This window comes from Castor canadensis, chromosome 10 (assembly GCF_047511655.1).
Source record: "Castor canadensis chromosome 10, mCasCan1.hap1v2, whole genome shotgun sequence".
Taxonomy (NCBI): Eukaryota; Metazoa; Chordata; class Mammalia; order Rodentia; family Castoridae; genus Castor; species Castor canadensis.
Window position 1 is genome coordinate 131,050,290 of NC_133395.1, and position 6,000 is coordinate 131,056,289.

Consider the following 6,000-nt stretch of genomic DNA (forward strand, 5'->3'; position numbering starts at 1 on the left):
CCTACCAGATCATGTTGTAATTTTATTATAATTGTAGGTATATTTATTTCTATTATCAGGCAATAAGCTCCTTGTGGGTGGGGCTTAGTTCAGTAAATGACTGAATGTATGAATGACTAAAAGAACAAAAATCACAGTTAAGTATATTTTAAATTCATTTATTTATTCATACCATACAAATTTATATTGATAGCCTTCTATGTGCACTCTGTCCAACATACTTAAAAGAGAACAAAATAATCCTAACTCTAGTCCTTATTGAGCTAACATTCTAATAAGGAAGTGAGATATTAAATAAAAGGGCATACGAACAAATGGAGAATCAGTTATTATTGTGATAAGGTCTGGAAATAATACATATAAATCGTTATTTCTATTAAGTAAATTAAGTTTCAAAATTATCAATAGGGTCAAAGAAATTAATTTGTGGACAGAAGAAATAAACATGAATTAGCCCAATGGAGAGAGGACATATAAATAAATGTGCCTGTGTCAGCACAATGACCCAAATAATTGAAGGAACCAATTCAATTCACGATTTATTAGTTGCAAAGCATTCTGCTGGGCACTGAGTGAGTGAGTCTTTCAAGAATTTCCAGTTAATGCTGAGAAAATACAAGGACAGGCTCTGCAAATGGCTGTGTCTTCTGCATGGGGTATATTATCCTTAGAGAGTATTGATGTTTGAAGAATAAAACTAGTTCCTGGAGATTAGGGACAAGTTGTAAGATTTTAGGATAGTTCTTATCAGAATAAAGATTCCCAGTAAGCATATAAAAGATCAATATTCACAGACAACAATTTGGTGAAACAACAGTTGAGTTTAGGGCATTGAATTTTAATAATGGGATGCTAATCGTTTATTTTGTATCCGGCACATACAATTCCCAGATGTCAACTCCACTGCCAAGAATGGACATGTGGAGAACAGCAGGTAGGAAGTGATAAATCTTGTGATTTATATGCCTTGCTTGCTGAAAGTCTCTAATGATTCATTTCATCACCCTGGAGCAGTTTTCCAACAAAATGTTTCTTTCCCATCTCTTAATCCAAGCAAGTCATTTACTATTCACTTTCTTTGTCTTTTGGTCTTTGTCAAAACACTTCCCTCTTAAGAATTTCCTCTTTCTAAACACTGTGTCTTTGATCACTGCTAAAGCATGTGAATGACTTGGAGAGGTAAGAACAAAGGGGAACTATTTAAAACATTCCCAACTATCTGATCTCCTTGTTGATTACACCTGTTGGAGTTTTTTTGTCATGACATATTTTTATGTCAGTATGCTACAAGGTAGGCAAGATATTAAAATTGCATGTGAACATTCACTAGACAAAAATACTTATATACTATGCTGTGTTTAGTAGCATAAACCGGTTTCCATTACTTTAATGTTTATTCATCTACTTGTTAGTTCTTTGATCCACTCATTTATGCCTTAATTAATATTCAAAGCATTTTAGGTACCAGATGCTAGCATTCTGGTCATGAGTAAAACAGGACTGGAACCTGCTTTCAGAATGATAAGGTTCTAAAGAAATTAGCACAGGTTAACAAACGAGATGTCTATGTGCATTTAAGTGTATGTACAAGCACATGTGTACATGTATAAATGTAAATTGGGGTGATAATAAAGTCCAGTAAGTTTCTAACTTCATGCCTCTGAGAGTGTGGCATTAGAATTAGGACTCTTTGTATGGGTGACATTACAACTAAGATGTGAATAATAAGAAGCCAAACCTGAAAATAATCTGAGAAAAGATTACTTTATTTTGAATGAGGTGGACAAGGAACATAAGAGAAATGTGTTTGGCATATTTGAGGAGCCAAAAGAAGTCCGTGGTGGATGAAATAGAGACGTAGTGGCAAAATGTGGTGTAAAACAAAGGAAGAAAAAGGGGTCTGGACTAGGTCAGCCAGGGTTTATTTCTACCAAGTTCCAAAGATTTTGTTTATGCATGTGGGCATTTCAAAGTAGTCTGTGACCCAAAAAGTCTAAGAATTTAAACCTAGTGTATTACAGTTTTAATCAAATCCAAGTACTGGCCTAACATGGCTTTAATAAAAAATATGTGTAGATACATAAATTCATAATTAACTTCTTTCAAAATCTTATGAAACCTTAGGCCAGAGTTTTTAAAATCTCAATATTTACTCATTCCAATCCTACATAGTTCATCAAGTGAAACTTTCCTACTGTTTGAAGTTGTACTCTTTTCAGAGGAGAAAATGGAAGCATTTCATTACATTAGGCCAAGGTTCACAGAGCTAAATTTTTTTTGAGAAGGATAAAACTGGATTAGGAATTGCTTTATTCTTGAACTCTGCATTAAGGGAATACTTCCAAAAATTGGTAATATAAGTAATAGTTAGCTCTGGATAATAACTAAAAGTAGTAAGCCCTCTCCCCCATATTTGTCACCAGTGTTTGCTAACTGCTGTGTGAGAACAATGAAGCAGATGTATGATATTGTGTTCAATACCCCAAACAGATGATGAAGGATAACACTTAGAGTTTATAAGAAAAATGGCCCAATTTCAAGTGTCCTCTTTGGAAGTTCTATGACTGCTTTGGGAAAACTTGCTAAAAATACTAAGGCAGTAGAGACAAGAATAAAAGAGTGAATTATAGTAGTCTCCATCCCTTTTTTATGTTCTTAAGGATACATCATTTTGACAAATCTGATTTATTTATTGAATAAAACTTATGATCATTAAATAGCTTTCCAGGTGCTGTGTCCATGAATAGTGAATTCTAAGGGAGTTCATTATGCAAATCAAAATGCTGAAAAATATCATTTAAAATATGATAAATGTCTTTGCTTTGCTTCATAACTTTGACTGAAATGACCTGATACATGAATAAACATTTGTATAAAAATTTATACTGAAAAAGAAAAGGCTGTTTGAAAGTGTTATTTTGCATCTACTCATGAGTATTTACCTGATTACCTGTGTGTCTGTACGATAAAGCACAGTTTAAAATAAACAGATGCAGACATAGATCCATCATGGACTATATTGATACAATATTCCACTTACAACTGACAGAAAAGGGACAAATTCAAACAAACCTCTATTTGTCTACATAGCTCTAAGTAATTGGTTTGGCTTTTCTACTAGAATAATTTAGTTTTATAAAGTTTCAATTTAGTTTTATAAAGTTTAAATAATTTTAGTTTTATAAAATTTTCTCTATGTTTGTAGAGTCAGGATTAAGTCTGGGGTATTTAGGGAGATGGAGAAGCAGAATTAAGCAGAAGGAAAAAGAGAGATGGTAAAATAGTAGTGATGAGTTTGGGGCACCTTATAAAAGACTCTAAATATCAGAGCATGCAGTTAGAAATTTTTCTGTGAACAATGAAGATCCACAGAAATTTTGATAACTACAATAAGTTAATGAAATTGACTTTTCAGAATGATTTATCCAGCCAGGGCCAGCAAGACTGGCTTGTAAAGGGATGTGCTTTTCCTTTTACAGTGCAAATATGAACTCAGAAATTCCTTCCAGCAAGAGCTGGGGCCCACTTGCTCTCCCTTTGGCTCTTCATTGGCTGTACGACTTGCTTTGAGGATATTGCAGAAGAGCTGATACTTCAGAGGGGAAGTTTCCCGTGATGCTCTCTTGGAGCCCCACTGTCAGGCTGTAAGGAAGTACATACTATCATCTACCACATGATAAAACTCTCTAGAAAGAGGCACCAGCAGAAAGAGAGCCTGAGAAGTACACTAAGATGTAGAGTAGAACTCACCACATTTCACTAGCAACCATAGGCCCAAGACATGTGAGAGGCACATTCCTGGATCCTTCATCCTAGCTGAATACAGCTGCATTAAGTGACCCCAGAAGACCAGCAGAAAAATCAATCAGCCCACCTACCAATCTGGGGAAATAAGAAATCATTGTTTTTCAGCCATTAAGTTAAGAAGAGGATGATTGCACAGCAATAAAAATCCCACCTAACATCTCGCAAAGTATTTTTATCATAATCAAATTCAATAAAGAATCATCAAATTGGAGGCATGGAAGGGAATTAGAATTATATTTCAGGAAAAGTCACCTGACACAATGAGAACATGACCTGGGAGGAGAGACTGGGGCTGATGTATTCCCAGGGTTTCTTCTGTCACCAGGAAAAAAAGTGCAACATAGGATTAAAATTTTGAGTTTAAAAGTCATATTGTGGCAAGAAGGCAGGGAGGGGAAAGGGAGATCTGAGAGAAAATGAGGGCAACAGTGAAACACAAAAGACTGGATTTGAGGAATGTCACCTGGGGTGAGACCAGAGAAGGGTCACCTTGCCCAGAGGTTAAAATAGCCAATAAAATAGTATGTACTGTGTATGGGACAATCTGTACCCCCTATTTCCGTAACCTGCTCTAAATGGTACAGAAGGAAAGCCTCCTTTGTTCTCGGGGCTCAGCCTTTGGATGTGAATCTGCTGAGTCACTGCCAACCTGCTTAATAAACTTGTTTCCTGAAAGCTTTGGTGCTCTGTCTCTGTCTGAGCCATCCTACAACATTTCTGGGTGCTCTTCTGGGATTTAGAGTAGTGTTTTCACCTCCTCGTCACCAGCTTAGTGTCCCTAGCCTGATGGGAGGGCCACCCCTGCCAGGCCCACCAGATGTGTTGATCTGAGGGGAGGGAGTCTCTCCTGGAGAACCAAGGAGGCAAGTTTCGGTTGCACAAAGGAACCCAGAAAGGCTCGGGAACCAACTTGGGAGGCCTTTGAATTCAAGCCTGCCTCAGGAGGCAGAAGAGTCTAATCAACGCCCAGAGACAGAGACACTCGAGGAACCCCTTTTGGGTGAAACTGTGTCTCTCAGGGTCAGGGAGCAGGGTGGAAGTACTGTGTTGTGTGAGAGCGTGTGAAAGTGTGAGCCTGAGATGCAGCCTGGCTGCAAAGCCATCACAGAGTCCAACCCACAGGTACATGGTGACCCCTATGGTACAGGTGAGCCCTAACGGGGCCTCTGGTCTGGGGTTTATACAGACTATGAGACACCTATGAAGCACCTCAATCCCTACAAGGGGAGCAGCTGGAGATGGAAGAAGCAAATGGTGTTATTTGTTTTCCCCTGTGTGCAGGAGAGGAGGATCCCTTACCTCTTCTCCACAACCCTCATCCCTGCCGTTTCTGTCTCTGCCTTGACATCTAATAATGGAAGGAATGGAAGGAGGTCAGAATAAGAACAACCCCTAGAGTGCTTGCTTAAGAACTTTAAAAGGGGATTTAATGGAGATTACTGAGTCAAACTGACTCCTGGCCTGCTTAGGACCTTCTGTAAAATAGATTGGCTTGATTTTAGTGTAGGATGGCCCTCAGAGGGGTCATTAGATAACGTCATAGTTAATTAGAGTTTTAGAAGTGGTTGTAGGGGATCCTGGACACCCAGATCAGTTTCCTTATATTGACTGCTGGCAGGATGCAGTCCTCAGTCGGCCCATGTGGCAAAAGCCCCACCTAGAGGAGGCATGTAGGGTCATGGTAGCCAGAGTGGCAGCAGCTTCCAAGTGAAGGGAAAAATGTAAAAAGCCAGAGAAACCCACATTAGTGGGGGACCCCAAGGACACCCTGCTGCCTTATGTGCCACTGTTCATGCTCCTTCATGGAAAAGCCTCAGGCTCTGATTGATCTAATGCAGCCCATCCCCAAACTCATAAGCCCATCTAGACAGGCTGCCGACAGCTTCTTCTGACTCTAAATACAATCTTAGAAAGTGTGAAGTAAGGCATGAGTTCCTTCACCTTCCTGACTGCCTTGTGGCCTTGATGGGCAGAGACTTGTGCAAACTAAGGGCACAGATAACTTTCGTCTCAGATGGCATGGCAGCCTTAAAGCTGAGAGGGCCTGAGGCCAAGATTCTAACTCTCACAGAGGCAAGAGGAGGAATGGTGACTCTGTGCCTCTAAGAAAGAGATTCCTGAGATGCCTGGGCTTCCCTTTAAGATTCCAGGAGTATGGGCTGAGGTCAAACCACCCCCCTCCACCAAGACTGG